Below are 17,565 nucleotides of genomic sequence, written 5' to 3'. Positions count from 1 at the left end.
AGATTAATTTGAGGGTTCTAGGGGAGTCCAATACAAATTAAACAGCAGGTTCAGAGATTAATTTGAGGGTTCTAGGGGAGTCCAATACAAATTAAACAGCAGGTTCAGAGATTAATTTGAGGGTTCTAGGGGAGTCCAATACAAATTAAACAGCAGGTTCAGAGATTAATTTGAGGGTTCTAGGGGAGTCCAATACAAATTAAACAGCAGGATCAGAGATTAATTTGAGGGTTCTAGGGGAGTCCAACACAAATTAAACAGCAGGTTCAGAGATTAATTTGAGGGTTCTAGGGGAGTCCAACACAAATTAAACAGCGGGTTCAGAGATTAATTTGAGGGTTCTAGGGGAGTCCAACACAAATTAAACAGCAGGATCAGAGATTAATTTGAGGGTTCTAGGGGAGTCCAACACAAATTAAACAGCAGGTTCAGAGATTAATTTGAGGGTTCTAGGGGAGTCCAATACAAATTAAACAGCAGGTTCAGAGATTAATTTGAGGGTTCTAGGGGAGTCCAATACAAATTAAACAGCAGGTTCAGAGATTAATTTTAGGGTTCTAGGGGAGTCCAACACAAATTAAGCAGCAGGTTCAGAGATTAATTTGAGGGTTCTAGGGGAGTCCAATACAAATTAAACAGCAGGTTCAGAGATTAATTTGAGGGTTCTAGGGGAGTCCAATACAAATTAAACAGCAGGTTCAGAGATTAATTTGAGGCTTCTAGGGGAGTCCAACACAAATTAAGGGATAGAAACAACAGGTTGCAGATAAAATATTATTTATTTATTTATTTTTACAAATTAAGGTCTGAAGAGCAATGTTACATTTCTTAGAGAGCATTCAATAGGAATATATTTAATAGATAAAAATTAGAATCAGTTGCCAGAGATGGATATAAGGTAGGCCAGACAGATCTTAATAATAATAATAACAACAATAATAACAATAATAATAATAATGGTAATAATAATAATATGTTTATATTTGTATTTAAAAAAAAAATGTAATTCACAAAAAGTTTATATATTTTATAGATGCCATTTTTGTTCTTTATTAATAATAATAATAATAATTATTATTATCTAAACAATCCAATGATGTTAACATTTTATAACTAAATATGTACAGTGTATCTTATTATGCAGTGTTGCAGTGTGTTTAAGGAATATGTGTGAAGTTTTGAATTAAATACCATGCATGGAAATGTAATGATTTTGTTTGTCCTGTAGTTGGACAAACCCATCCTGAGCTGAGCAGCATTTTTTTTCAATTTTTCACATTCACAGAAATAAAATCAAACCACTTGGCTTTGAAAATTCAATTGACTACTAGGTTTTAATCAGTTTGGTCCACTAGGACATAATAATAATAATAATATGCCATTTAGCAGACGCTTTTATCCAAAGCGACTTACGTATGGGTGGTCCCGGGAATCGAACCCACTACCCTGGCATTACAAGCGCCATGCTCTACCAACTGAGCTACAGAAGCTCCACATTGTGGAGGGGGTTGTGTGTTGGTAGCAGGGAGTGACATGAAGATAACCCTGGTTTAAAACAAAAGACAATTGAAAATAGACATCTCCAGCCCATCCTGTGTTCTGTATTTCTGTTCCTCTAGGGTTCTACCATGATTGGTTCCACCTTCCCTCCATGTTCTGCTGTGGTTTCTTCTGTTGTTGCCTCGTTGGCCACTCGATTGTTCTGGTACACAAAGACAGAGAGGGAAGGGCTGTGTGTTTGTGTCTGCGCTGAGAAAAGGGGTGAAGTTGAGAAGTGTAACCAATGGCATCTTTTGGTTGCCAGCAAACTGATATGTTCTTGTTACACCACAAACATTGTGACAAAGACCAGATTTATGTATATTTATGTTTATATTTATGTATCTTTTTACTACCCAATATTTTGAATATAAGGTACAATCATCACTGCACTTTGAAATGTAGGTGGGGTCAATGTACCAGTTGGGCTCATTAGCATCTTTGGGGGAGTGATCTAATAAGATGCATATTTGTGCCCACCGTCAGTGGATGTGTTGTACCAGTTTAAGTGTTTGGATGGTTATGTTGTTCAGGTAGAGCACCTCTTTTACACTGTTAGTTTTGCAATATTTCTAAGACCATGTTACAATAAAGAGCCGCATTCTGCATTTCATAGAAAAATTAATGGAAGTTCATTTTCTGGAGGTTGATGTAAATTTTGCATTACTTAACTGGCAACCGTCTTTCAGTGAGTTATGGCCAGTAACTGCTAATACTACACTGGCAACTAACTGCCAACAACTTACTGGCAACCAGATGTCAGTAAATTATTGTAAAATGTATTAAATTAACTGCCAGTAACTTACTGTACCTTTAATTAACTTTTCTGATTATAAGATAACATATAACATGATTTGACAGATAGTAAGCATTCTTTGTAGTCAGTACTTTTTAGGATACATGTACACTATACCCTAGCTGTACCCATATTCTTGTGAGTGTAAATACATGCTCTTGATATAAATATGTATCTGATGTCATTGCGGAAACATTAACGCAATCCTGACCAAAAGGTTTCAAATCAAAACCTCCATAGTGTATATCCATACGTGATGCCAAGGCTCCCTGAGCACTGACCAAAAGGTTTCAAATCTCCATAGCGTATATCCATACTTGATGCCAAGGCTCCCTGAGCACTGACCAAAAGGTTTCCAAATCTCCATAGCGTATATCCATACTTGATGCCAAGGCTCCCTGAGCACTGACCAAAAGGTTTCCAAATCTCCATAGCGTATATCCATACTTGATGCCAAGGCTCCCTGAGCACTGACCAAAAGGTTTCCAAATCTCCATAGCGTATATCCATACTTGATGCCAAGGCTCCCTGAGCACTGACCAAAAGGTTTCCAAATCTCCATAGTGTATATCCATACTTGATGCCAAGGCTCCCTGAGCACTGACCAAAAGGTTTCCAAATCTCCATAGTGTATATCCATACTTGATGCCAAGGCTCCCTGAGCACTGACCAAAAGGTTTCCAAATCTCCATAGCGTATATCCATACTTGATGCCAAGGCTCCCTGAGCACTGACCAAAAGGTTTCCAAATCTCCATAGTGTATATCCATACGTGATGCCAAGGCTCCCTGAGCACTGACCAAAAGGTTTCCAAATCTCCATAGTGTATATCCATACTTGATGCCAAGGCTCCTGAGCACTGACCAAAAGGTTTCCAAATCTCCATAGCGTATATCCATACTTGATGCCAAGGCTCCCTGAGCACTGACCAAAAGGTTTCCAAATCTCCATAGTGTATATCCATACGTGATGCCAAGGCTCCCTGAGCACTGACCAAAAGGTTTCCAAATCTCCATAGCGTATATCCATACTTGATGCCAAGGCTCCCTGAGCACTGACCAAAAGGTTTCAAATCTCCATAGTGTATATCCATACTTGATGCCAAGGCTCCCTGAGCACTGACCAAAAGGTTTCAAATCTCCATAGTGTATATCCATACTTGATGCCAAGGCTCCCTGAGCACTGACCAAAAGGTTTCAAATCTCCATAGTGTATATCCAAACGTGATGCCAAGGCTCCCTGAGCACTGACCAAAAGGTTTCAAATCCAAACCTCCATAGTGTATATCCATACTTGATGCCAAGGCTCCCTGAGCACTGACCAAAAGGTTTCCAAATCTCCATAGTGTATATCCTTGATGCCAAGGCTCCCTGAGCACTGACCAAAAGGTTTCCAAATCTCCATAGTGTATATCCTTGATGCCAAGGCTCCCTGAGCACTGACCAAAAGGTTTCCAAATCTCCATAGTGTATATCCATACTTGATGCCAAGGTTCCCTGAGCACTGACCAAAAGGTTTCCAAATCTCCATAGTGTATATCCATACTTGATGCCAAGGTTCCCTGAGCACTGACCAAAAGGTTTCAAATCCAAATCTCCATAGTGTATATCCATACTTGATGCCAAGGCTCCCTGAGCACTGACCAAAAGGTTTCAAATCTCCATAGTGTATATCCATACTTGATGCCAAGGCTCCCTGAGCACTGACCAAAAGGTTTCCAAATCTCCATAGTGTATATCCATACTTGATGCCAAGGCTCCCTGAGCACTGACCAAAAGGTTTCCAAATCTCCATAGTGTATATCCATACTTGATGCCAAGGCTCCCTGAGCACTGACCAAAAGGTTTCCAAATCTCCATAGTGTATATCCATACTTGATGCCAAGGTTCCCTGAGCACTGACCAAAAGGTTTCAAATCCAAATCTCCATAGTGTATATCCATACTTGATGCCAAGGCTCCCTGAGCACTGACCAAAAGGTTTCAAATCTCCATAGTGTATATCCATACTTGATGCCAAGGCTCCCTGAGCACTGACCAAAAGGTTTCCAAATCTCCATAGTGTATATCCATACTTGATGCCAAGGCTCCCTGAGCACTGACCAAAAGGTTTCCAAATCTCCATAGTGTATATCCATACTTGATGCCAAGGCTCCCTGAGCACTGACCAAAAGGTTTCCAAATCTCCATAGTGTATATCCATACTTGATGCCAAGGCTCCCTGAGCACTGACCAAAAGGTTTCCAAATCTCCATAGTGTATATCCATACTTGATGCCAAGGCTCCCTGAGCACTGACCAAAAGGTTTCCAAATCTCCATAGTGTATATCCATACTTGATGCCAAGGCTCCCTGAGCACTGACCAAAAGGTTTCTAAATCTCCATAGCGTATATCCATACTTGATGCCAAGGTTCCCTGAGCACTGACCCTTTTACTTTAATTTGTCAGAGCTTCGCACAATTATTGATTGGATTTTGGACAACTTTTAGCAAATTGCAGAAATGTATTCTTGCCATTAAATCTGTGGCCAATCTTTATCAATGCCACAGACCTGATGGTGCAGCAGGGAATTCAGGTCACTGTTAACCAAGTTCAAATCCCAATGGAGATTTAGTCCCAATTGTGCTCAGAATAGGTTATACAGGTAGCCTAGTGGTTAGAGCATTGTAACTGCAAGGTTGCTAGATCAAATCTCTGAGCTGACAAGGTAAAAATCAGTAATTCTGCCCTTGAACAAAGCAGTTAACCCACTGTTCCTAGGCTGTCGTTGTAAATAAGCATTTTTTCTTAACTGACTTGTCTAGTTAAATAAAGGTTTTTAAAAAATCCTGTAAAATTACAAAATTATATTCCTGGCTAGTAAATATTCCTGCAGTAAAAATACATAAAATATTTTTTAAACAATGAGAAATCAGCAGCATAATGTCATGTTACAACAACTATACAAATACAGTTCAGTTTTAAAAATACCGTATAAGTTGTTACTGAATATTTACTGCGACTCTAGTTGGTAACAAATTACAGATCAATTTTTACAGTGTGTGCCATAAGCGCATCTGAAGTATCCTATAACTGTAGAATCTGTAATTGGTTCTACCTGGAACCAGAGGGTTTTTCATGACAGGGTTCTGCGTAGAACCCAGAAGGGCTCCTCCCTACAGGGATGGAACCACAAACCCACGTGTGTTTACAGCAACATACTGTTCTTTCCAGCTTTAATACTTTAATAGTAAAATACAGTAACTTTGTATATATTAACTGTATGTTCACTGTAACCAGTTGGCAGGAAATGTTTAACTGTATTATTTGACCATGCTGGTCATTTATGAACATTTGAACATCTTGGCCATGTTCTGGTATAATCTCCACCCGGCACAGCCAGAAGAGGACTGGCCACCCCACATAGCCTGGTTCCTCTCTAGGTTTCTTCCTAGGTTCTGGCCTTTCTATGGAGTTTTTCCTAGCCACCGTGCTTCTACACCTGCATTGCTTGCTGTTTGGGGTTTTAGGCTGGGTTTCTGTGCAGCACTTTGACATATCAGCTGATGTACGAAGGGCTATATAAATACATTTGATTTGATTTGTAATGAAGAACCCTCTTGTTCCTGGTAGAACCGTCCTGAATTCAACAAATGGTGATACAAATAGTTATTCAAAGAACCGCTATAAAAAGGCTCTTCACAGCCCAAGAAAGGCTTCTCCTACAGGGGAAAATGAAAAACTCGTAACCTTTTTGTGTGTGTATTGAAACTCACCCAGTATGTTACTATGACTTCTGGTGTGTCCTCCGGATTTAAATTCCATGGCCACTTGACATGCATTCTCCTGAGGGCATAACAAAACCTTACAGGCAGTTTTATCAACCCAACCTCCTGAAATCGTCAAACTTTCAAACAGCCAAATAAACAGGGATGAAGCCATATTTACTATATGTAGCTAAGTTACGAAGCAACTTTAAAACATAAAGACTGATGTTTGATCTATGTGTCTGACCTGTAGGTTAGCGCTAGGACCGCGAGGAGACCCATTCCAGCAGCACCAGCCCCGAGCAACACAGACAGGTCACCTGAAGTCACACGAAGTGAAACATAAAGTGAAACAAGTGTGTCTGACATTTCCCTAGTCTTCTCCTACCTGTGGAGGTGTGTCTACCTGTCCCTAGCCTACTCCTACCCGTGGAGGTGTGTCTACCTGTCCCTAGTCTTCTCCTCAATTATACCATGTTAAGGTATCAAACGTGGCTAAGAGAAGTATACCATGTTAAGGTATCAAACGAGGCTAAGACAAGTATACCATGTTAAGGTATCAAACGAGGCTAAGACAAGGATACCATGTTAAGGTATCAAACGAGGCTAAGACAAGTATACCATGTTAAGGTATCAAACGAGGCTAAGACAAGTATACCATGTTAAGGTATCAAACGAGGCTAAGACAATTATACCATGTTAAGGTATCAAACGAGGCTAAGACAATTATACCATGTTAAGGTATCAAACGTGGCTAAGAGAAGTATACCATGTTAAGGTATCAAACGAGGCTAAGACAAGTATACCATGTTAAGGTATCAAACGAGGCTAAGACAAGTATACCATGTTAAGGTATCAAACGAGGCTAAGACAAGGATACCATGTTAAGGTATCAAACGAGGCTAAGACAAGGATACCATGTTAAGGTATCAAACGAGGCTAAGACAAGGATACCATGTTAAGGTATCAAACGAGGCTAAGACAAGTATACCATGTTAAGGTATCAAACGAGGCTAAGACAAGTATACCATGTTAAGGTATCAAACGAGGCTAAGACAAGTATACCATGTTAAGGTATCAAACACGGTTGTATAATAGTTAACCCAATCTAACATTGACTGTGGGTACTGTATGTCTCATATAATTTGCTATTGTCATTCATTTGTAATTTTGCTCTGGTACTCTTGGACATCTCTATGCTTTGTACTCACCATCCGAGTCTGCACTTTGGTCTGTCTCATTGTCTGCCTCTTCCACCCCATCAATGAAGAGGACACCTGGAACAAAGATAATCACTATTAGGACTGGGAAGAGGGTTAGTCAGAGATAGATAATTATTTTGCGATGTGGGAGAGGGTTAGTAGAAATGTATGTGAAATTAAGAAAACCACCATCATTTCTGAAATAATGTAACTTAATTTAAAATGGTGTGAAAGCATCAACGGAATTGCAACTCTATGTAGAAACTCTGCACAATTCAATTGAGAAGAAGTTTTACATAAGTATTCCTACCCCCTGTAGAAGCACCTTCGGCAGTGATTACAGCTGTGAGTCTTACTGGGGAAGTCTCTTTCCACACCTTGATTGTGGAACATTTACTTATTATTCTTTTCAAAACTCTTTAACTCTTTAAGCTCTGTCAAATTGGTTGCTGATCCTTGCCAGACATCCTTCTTCAGGTCTTGCCAAAGACTTTCAAGTAACTCTGCCACTCAGGAACATTCACGGTCGTCTTGGTAAGCCCACTCAAGTGTAGAATTGGTCTTGTGTTTTTGATTATCGCCCTGTGTCTTACCTGTCCCTAGCCTCCTCCTATCTGTGGAGGTGTGTCTGACCTTTCCCTAGCCTCCTACCTGAGGAGGTGTGTCTGAACTGTCCATAGCCTCCTCCTACCTGTGGAAGTGTGTCTTACCTGTCCCTAGCCTCCACCTACCTGTGGAGGTGTGTCTTACCTGTCCCTAGCCTCCACCTACCTGTGGAGGTGTGTCTTACCTGTCCCTAGCCTCCTCCTATCTGTGGAGGTGTGTCTGACCTTTCCCTAGCCTCCTCCTACCTGTGGAGGTGTGTCTGAACTGTCCATAGCCTCCTCCTGCCTGTGCTGATGTGTCTTACCTGTCCCTAGCCTCCTCCTACCTGTGGAGATGTGTCTTACCTGTCCCTAGCCTCCTCCTACCTGTGGAGATGTGTCTTACCTGTTCTTAGCCTGCTGAAAGGTGAATTCATTTACCAGTGTCTGGTGGAAAGCAGACTGAAACAATTGTTTCTATAAGTTCCATTCTGTTTCTTATGTTTTATTCTGAAGTTAAGTGCTTGGCCACATGTTTTGCAATAATAGTTTAGTGTCTTGTTTTAAACTGTTGATCACATGGTGAAATCCTTGAGCGGTTTCCTTCCTCTCCGGCAACTTAGTTAGGAAGGACACCGGTATCATTGTAGTTTGAATTGATACACCATCCAAAGTGTAATTAATAACTTCACCATTCTTCATAGGAGATTCGTTTTTTTTTAACCATCTACCAATACGTGCCCTTCTTTGAAAGGAAAACCTCCCGGTGTATGTTGTTGAATCTGTGTTTGAAATTCACTGCTTGTCATTGATCCGACACCATAAAAACATTTGATTGAAAGTTACACCCATTCATCTGTCAGTGCTGTCTGACAAACAGTAACTTCTATCTCGGACGATCCATTCCAATCCCTACACTGAGCGAGCGACACTTCCCCTTTGTATGAGTCAAACTGTGTTTACACAGCACATTTCTTGCATTAAAAAAAAACAATCTAATAGAAGGTAGAAAAATAAAGACACATGTTGCTACACAAATATAAAATGAAGATAGACAAGAATAAAATGTAAATAGCAAAACAATGGTACAATAACAGCGGACATGAGAGAGTAACGCAACAATACAATAAATAGAAGGCGATAAAATAAAGAAGAAATATAGAATGGGGTTATATAAATAAAGTAGATAATGGGGTCAAGACAACTGTAACCTTGTTAAGGGATCAAATGAGGCAAAGACAACTAAACCATCGGCTTCTTATTTCGCAAACAAAGCCTCCTTCACTTATGCTGCCAAACATACCCTCGTAAAACTGACTATCCTAGCGATCCTTGACTTCGGCGATGCCATTTACAAAATTGCCTCCAACACTCTACTCAACAAATTGGATGTAGTCTATTACAGTGCCATACGTTTTGTCACCAAAGCCCCATATACTACCCACCGCTGTGACCTGTATGCTCTCGTTGGCTGGCCCTCGCTTCATATGTCGCCAAACCCACTGGCTCCAGGTCATCTATAAGTCTTTGCTAGGTAAATCCCCACCTTATCTCAGCCCCCTGGTCATCATAGCAGCACCCACCCGTAGCATGCGCTCCAGACGTATATCTCACTGGTCACAACAAAACTCAGTTCCTCCTTTGGCCGCCTCTCCTTCCAGTTCTCTGCTGCCAATCACTGGAACGAACTGCAAAAAACACTGAAGCTGGAGACTCGTATCTCCCTCACTAACTTTAAGAACCAGCTGTCAGAGCAGCTCACAGATCACTGCACCTGTACATAGCCCATCTGCAAATAGTCCATCCAACTACCTCACCCCCCATACTTTTAATTATTTTATTTATTTTGATCCTTTGCACCCCAGTATCTCTACTTGCACATCTACCTCTCCAGTGTTTCATTGCTATATTGTAAATATTTTGCCACTATGGCCTATTTATTGCCTTTACCTCCCTTATCCTACCTCATTTGCACACACTGTATATAGACTTTTTCTATTGTATTATTGACTGCATGTTTGTTTATAACATGTGTATCTCTGTGTTGTTGTTTTTGTCTACTACTACTTTCCTTGACCAGGTCGCAGTTGTAAATGAGAACTTGAAATAAATAAAAATAACAAATAATGTCAAGGGATCTAACGAGGCTAAGCCAACTGAATCGTTAAGGGATCTAACGAGGCTAAGACAACTGAATCGTTAAGGGATCTAACGAGGCTAAGACAACTGAATCGTTAAGGGATCTAACGAGGCTAAGACAACTGAATCGTTAAGGGATCTAACGAGGCTCAGACAACTGAATCGTTAAGGGATCGAACGAGGCTAAGACAACTGAATCGTTAAGGGATCGAACGAGGCTAAGACAACTGAATCGTTAAGGGATCTAACGAGGCTAAGACAACTGAATCGTTAAGGGATCTAACGAGGCTCAGACAACTGAATCGTTAAGGGATCGAACGAGGCTCAGACAACTGAATCGTTAAGGGATCGAACGAGGCTAAGACAACTGAATTGTTAAGGGATCTAACGAGGCTAAGACAACTGAATCGTTAAGGTATCAAACACGTTTGTATAATATTTAACCCAATCTAACCTTGACTGTGGGTACATAAAATTTGCTAATGTCATCCGTTTGTAATTTTGCTCTGGTACTCTTGGACATCTCTATGCTTTGTACTCACCATCCGAGTCTGCACTTTGGTCTATCTCATTGTCTGCCTCTTCCACCCCATCAATGAAGAGGACACCTAGAACAAAGATCATCACTATTAGGACTGGGGAGGAGGGTTAGTCAGAGATAGGGTTAGTTATTTTGAGATGGGGGAAGAGTGTTAGTCAGAGATAGGGTTAGTTATTTTGAGATGGGGGAAGAGGGTTAGTCAGAGATAGGGTTAGTTATTTTGGGATGGGGGAAGAGTGTTAGTCAGAGATAGGGTTAGTTATTTTGAGATGGGGGAAGAGGGTTAGTCAGAGATAGGGTTAGTTATTTTGGGATGGGGGAAGAGTGTTAGTCAGAGATAGGGTTAGTTATTTGGAGATGGGGGAAGAGGGTTAGTTAAAATGTATGTGAAATGAAGAAAACCTCCATATCTGAAATGATGTACCTTAACAGGTGTCAAATCATCAACAGAATTGCATCCCCGTGTATAAACTCTTCTTTAAATTGACAGGAATGTTTACCTGCTTTTACATTGAACTAAAACTGGTCAATCTAAGTGGTAAACTGTACAACACTGTAACTTCATCAATATATTTGTCTTGCTTTTTTATTTGTGAAAACAATAGGCAAAGGGACCAAGTGCAGCAAACCTTGCTTGCAGAATTTAGTGTAAAAATGGAATATGAAACTAAATAGTAGAACATATTGAATTCAATATTTTTCCACACATGTTTGGAAGCATTACAGCGAAGGCTGAATGATAAAGAAGAGATATAGAATGGGGTTATATAAATAAAGTAGATAATATTGTTAATACAACTGTAATCCTTGTAAGATATCAAATGCTTCTAAGACAAGTAAACCATGTTAAGGTATCAAAGGCAGCTAAGAAACCTAAACAATGTTAAGGGATCAAACGTGGCTAAGACAACTTATCCATGTTAAGGTATCAAACATGGCTAAGACAACTTAACCATGTTAAGGTATCAAACGTGGCTAAGACAACTTAACCGTGTTAAGGTATCAAACGAGGCTAAGACAAGTATACCATGTTAAGGTATCAAACGTGGCTAAGACAACTTATCCATGTTAAGGTATCAAACGTGGCTAAGACAACTTAACCATGTTAAGGGATCAAACGTGGCTAAGACAACTTATCCATGTTAAGGTATCAAACGTGGCTAAGACAACTTATCCATGTTAAGGTATCAAACGTGGCTAAGACAACTTAACCATGTTAAGGTATCAAACGAGGCTAAGAAACCTAAACAATGTTAAGGTATCCAACGTGGCTAAGACAATTATACCATGTTAAGGTATCAAACGAGGCTAAGACAAGTATACCATGTTAAGGTATCAAATATGGCTAAGACAATTATACCATGTTAAGGTATCAAACATGGCTAAGACAACATGTTAACCATGTGAAGGTATCAAACGAGGCTAAGACAAGTATACCATGTTAAGGTATCAAACGAGGCTAAGAAACCTAAACAATGTTAAGGTATCAAACGAGGCTAAGACAAGTATACCATGTTAAGGTATCAAATGTGGCTAAGACAAATTATACCATGTTAAGGTATCAAACGTGGCTAAGACAAGTATACCATGTTAAGGTATCAAACAAGGTTGTATAACAAGTTGACCCAATCTAACATTGACTGTGGGTACTGTATGTCTCATATAATTTGCTACTGTCATTCATTTGTAATTTTGCTCTGGTACTCTTGGACATCTCTGCTTTGTACTTACCATCCGAGTCTGCACTATGGTCTATCTCATTGTCTACCTCTTCCAACCCATCAATAAAGAGGACACCTAGAACAAAGATAATCACTATTAGGACTGGGAAGAGGGTTAGTTGTAATGAAGAGAACCACCATCGTATCTGAAATGAGGTATCATAACTGGTGTCAAATCAATCAACAGAATTGCATCCCTGTGTGTTTGTACAATTATATTGACAGGAATGTTTTACCTGCTTTTACATTGAATTAAAACGTGTTCATCTCGGTGGTATACAAGGCTAGTATTTTCTCCATTGCTACTTCTGTTCGGTTTGTCCTTTATTTAAAGGAATCATTAATCGATCAAGCTGATCTTAACTATTAAAAGGCTTATTTCTATTTTTCCCTCACTAACTGTTACAGACCTATATCCATCCTGCCCTGCCTATCTAAGGTCTTCGAAAGCCAAGTCAACAAACAGGTCACTGAACCATCTCGAATCCCACCCACCGTACCTTCTCCGCTGTGCAATCTGGTTTCCGAGCCGGTCACGGGTGCACCTCAGCCACGCTCAAGGTACTAAACGATATCATAACCGCCATCGATAAAAGACAGTACTGTGCTGCCGTCTTCATCGACCTTGCCAAGGCTTTCGACTCTGCCAATCACCATATTCTTATCGGTAGACTCAGTAGCCTCGGTTTTTCGGATGACTGCCTTGCCTGGTTCACCAATTACTTTGCAGACAGAGTTCAGTGTGTCAAATCGGAGGGCATGCTGTCCGGTCCTCTGGCAGTCTCTATGGGGGTGCCACAGGGTTCAAACCTCAGGCCGACTCTTTTCTCTGTATATATCAATGATGTTGCTCTTGTTATGGGCGATTCCCTGATCCACCTCTACGCAGACGACACCATTCTATATACTTCCGGTCCGTCCTTGGACACTGTGCTATCTAACCTCCAAACGAGCTTCAATGCCATACAACACTCCTTCCGTGGCCTCCAACTGCTCTTAAACGCTAGTAAAACCAAATGCATGCTTTTCAACCGTTCGCTGCACCCGCCCGCCCGACTAGCATCACCACCCTGGATGGTTCCGACCTTGAATATGTGGACATCTATAAGTACCTAGGTGTCTGGCTAGACTGTAAACTCTCCTTCCAGACTCATATCAAACATCTCCAATCGAAAATCAAATCAAGAGTCGGCTTTCTATTCCGCAACAAAGCCTCCTTCACTCACGCCGCCAAACTTACCCTAGTAAAACTGACTATCCTACCGATCCTCGACTTCGGCGATGTCATCTACAAAATTGCTTCCAACACTCTACTCAGCAAACTGGATGCAGTTTAATACAGTGCCATCCGTTTTGTCACTAAAGCACCTTATACTACCCACCACTGCGACCTGTATGCTCTAGTCGGCTGGCCCTCGCTACATATTTGTCGCCAGACCCACTGGCTCCAGGTCATCTACAAGTCCATGCTAGGTAAAGCTCCGCCTTATCTCAGTTCACTGGTCACGATGGCAACACCCATCCGTAGCACTCGCTCCAGCAGGTGTATCTCACTGATCATCCCTAAAGCCAACACCTCATTTGGCCGCCTTTCATTCCAGTTCTCTGCTGCCTGTGACTGGAACGAATTGCAAAAATCGCTGAAGTTGGAGACTTTTATCTCCCTCACCAACTTCAAACATCTGCTATCTGAGCAGCTAACCGATCGCTGCAGCTGTACATAGTCTATTGGTAAATAGCCCACCCATTTTTACCTACCTCATCCCCATACTGTTTTTATTTATTTACTTTTCTGCTCTTTTGCACACCAATATCTCTACCTGTACATGACCATCTGATAATTTATCACTCCAGTGTTAATCTGCAAAATTGTAATTATTCGCCTACCTCCTCATGCCTTTTGCACACATTGTATATAGACTCCCCTTTTTTTTCTACTGTATTATTGACTTGTTAATTGTTTACTCCATGTGTAACTCTGTGTTGTCTGTTCACACTGCTATGCTTTATCTTGGCCAGGTTGCAGTTGCAAATGAGAACATGTTCTCAACTAGCCTACCTGGTTAAATAAAGGTGTAATAAAAATAAAAATAAATAAATATCAAAAGTGTTGGAAAAACTTGTCAATAATCAACTGACTGGCTTTCTTGATGTCTATAGTATTATCTCAGGTATAGAATCTGGTTTCCACTCAGGTTATGGATGTGTCACTGCAACCTTAAAGGTCCTCAATGATGTCACCATTGCCCTTTTTTGTATTTGCATTTGCCCCAAACATAACACTTTGTATTGAGGACAAAAAAAATATTCAATGTCTGCTTTTTTATTTATTTCCATGTGCCAAAAGGTACCCTTCTATGTGAGGCATTGGAAAATCTCCCTGGTGTTTTGTCGTTGAATCTATGTTTGAAATGCACTGCTCGACAGAGGGACCTTAAAGATAATTGGGGTACAGAGATGAGTTATTCACTCAAAAAGTATGTTTGCCTTGCATGTTTAAGTGTGAAAACAATAAGCAAAGTATATCAAAGAGAGGACCAAGCACAGGCTATACCTTGCAGCAGCCAAAACAGGAAGATGAGTCTCTCTATTCCTCTCATCTGTGTACTAGGGGAGAAAAACACACACAAACACACACATGAATACAAAATCTCACAATTTTACTGTTTCTTTTAATTTCTTTGGTACTCTGTGGTGAATTTTCAAAACTCTTAGTACAAAACTCCAAACTGGTATCACTTCTAATGCAGGCAGTCTGACATTCAACACCTTTCATGTTTCATTGTTTGTCCTCACATTTTAGTTTGACATGTTTTGTGCCATCGGGAAAAGCCTCCATCAACCCTTGATACAATTTGGAAATCAACTTCAGAAGTTTGTCAGACTGCCTTAAAATAGTTTACATCTTTGAAGCTTCTTGCTTATCCAGTGTTTGCTCCACAGAGTAAATAAACCGGGTTCGTACAGACAGTGGCAAGTCAAATTCAAGGACTTTCAAGTACTTTTTCAAGCACTGATATGTCTTTTCAAGGACCATCAATTTGTAGTAGATAGTAGTTATGCAACTATTTCTAGTTGCCAGCAGATGGCAGTATATCGCCACAACCTCATGAAGAAAAACAACAAGTATTCATCACTACCTTACAAGTTCTTCTCTATAATACCTTGTTTCCCTAGATATTTACTACATTTACATGAGCGGTAACTTAAGTCACTACTGATGACACATGAATAGTAACTTAAGGTAGTACTGATGACACATGAATAGTAACTTAAGTCACTACTGATGACACATGAATAGTAACTTAAGTCACTACTGATGACACATGAATAGTAACTTAAGGTAGTACTGATGACACATGAATAGTAACTTAAAGGTAGTACTGATGACACATGAATAGTAACTTGCAGTTTAGTACTGATGACACATGAATAGTAATCTTAAGGTAGTACTGATGACACATGAATAGTAACTTAAGTTAGTACTGATGACACATGAATAGTAACTGAAATTAGTACTGATGACACATGAATAGTAACTTAAGGTAGTACTGATGACACATGAATAGTAACGGGAAAAGGTAGTACTGATGACACATGAATAGTAACTTAAGTTAGTACTGATGACACATGAATAGTAACTGAAGTTAGTACTGATGACACATGAATAGTTGCTCCAAGGTATAAACTGATGACACATGAAAGTAACTTAAGTCAGTACTGATGACACATGAATAGTAACTGAAGGTAGTACTGATGACACATGAATAGTAACTTAAGGTAGTACTGATGACACATGAATAGTAACTTAAGGTAGTACTGATGACACATGAATAGTAACTTAAGTCACTACTGATGACACATGAATAGTAACTTAAGGTAGTACTGATGACACATGAATAGTAACTTAAGTCACTACTGATGACACATGAATAGTAACTTAAGTCACTACTGATGACACATGAATAGTAACTTAAGTCACTACTGATGACACATGAATAGTAACTTAAGTCACTACTGATGACACGTGAATAGTAACTGAAGTTAGTTAGTGATGCTGTAATTTGACTAGTGATTTTTACAGCGTTTGGGGACATGCGTAATGGTGAACAAATTATTTATATTTACATTACTACACAATTCCAGTTTAATGACCGTTTTAAATTGGGCATTTTGGGAATCTACTAATTAATAGTTACGAAAAGCGTCTTGCTTTCGACTGGCAGCTTTCGTGTCGCCAGTCGGGAGAAGGGCTGGTAGGGCTGTGTGAACGGACACCAGAAACAGTGTGATGTACTGAAACAGTGTGATGTACTGAAACAGTGTGATGTACTGAAACAGTGTGATGTACTGAAACAGTGTGATGTACTGAAACAGTGTGATGTACTGAAACAGTGTGATGTACTGAAACAGTGTGATGTACTGAAACAGCGTGATGTACTGAAACAGCGTGATGTACTGAAACAGTGTGATGTACTGAAACAGTGTGATGTACTGAAACAGCGTGATGTACTGAAACAGTGTGATGTACTGAAACAGTGTGATGTACTGAAACAGTGTGATGTACTGAAACAGTGTGATGTACTGAAACAGTGTGATGTACTGAAACAGTGTGATGTACTGAAACAGTGTGATGTACTGAAACAGTGTGATGTACTGAAACAGTGTGATGTACTGAAACAGTGTGATGTACTGAAACAGCGTGATGTACTGAAACAGCGTGATGTACTGAAACAGTGTGATGTACTGAAACAGTGTGATGTACTGAAACAGTGTGATGTACTGAAACAGTGTGATGTACTGAAACAGTGTGATGTACTGAAACAGTGTGATGTACTGACTGTTCACCACGACAATGAAGCTTGTAGAGCCGTTTATATCATCTCAGTGTGAAAAGTAATGGGAATGGCCAAGGAAGCTGACAGATCAATAACGTTACATTGATATAGTGACTATTAAAATCTCAGATGGCTCTTAAAAATGTCAGAATATTGGTCCACAATGGTTTGGCCGCTGGTTTCATCGTTTCATTCAGGTCTAGTGTGATTGAGGCAAAAAAGTAATAGCTAAAAATTGTCAAAGACTCCAGCCACCCAAGTCATAGACTGTTCTCTCTGCTAACACACGGCAAGCTGCACCGGAGCGCCAAGTCGAGGTCCAAAAGGCTTCTTAACAGCTTCTACCCCCAAGTCATAAGACTCCTGAACAGCTAATCAAACCCCCCCACGAACATTAACTCTGTACCGGTACCCTTGTATATAGCCTTGTTACTGTTATTTCACTGCTGCTCTTTAATTA

At 40.1% G+C, this 17,565-nt stretch overlaps 1 long non-coding RNA gene across 14 annotated transcripts; it reads left to right on the top strand.

Moving 5' to 3' along the window:
- The first annotated feature begins 2,671 nt into the window (after positions 1 to 2,671).
- On the top strand, positions 2,672 to 4,696 carry LOC127930632 (uncharacterized). 14 transcript variants are annotated; one of them, XR_008138539.1, is made up of 6 exons: positions 2,882 to 3,011; positions 3,271 to 3,335; positions 3,401 to 3,528; positions 3,724 to 3,826; positions 4,026 to 4,220; positions 4,355 to 4,696. It is a non-coding gene; the product is annotated as an uncharacterized LOC127930632 (long non-coding RNA). The 14 variants fall into 14 exon arrangements; XR_008138541.1 differs by lacking the exon at positions 3,271 to 3,335 and adding an exon at positions 3,077 to 3,141; XR_008138546.1 differs by lacking the exon at positions 3,401 to 3,528 and having other exon boundaries at positions 3,663 to 3,826.
- Positions 4,697 to 17,565: the final 12,869 nt, after the last annotated feature.

Source organism: Oncorhynchus keta, chromosome 6 (assembly GCF_023373465.1).
Source record: "Oncorhynchus keta strain PuntledgeMale-10-30-2019 chromosome 6, Oket_V2, whole genome shotgun sequence".
NCBI lineage: Eukaryota > Metazoa > Chordata > Actinopteri > Salmoniformes > Salmonidae > Oncorhynchus > Oncorhynchus keta.
The sequence above is the reverse complement of the archived record's forward strand: the minus strand, read 5'-3'. Positions and strand labels throughout refer to the sequence as shown.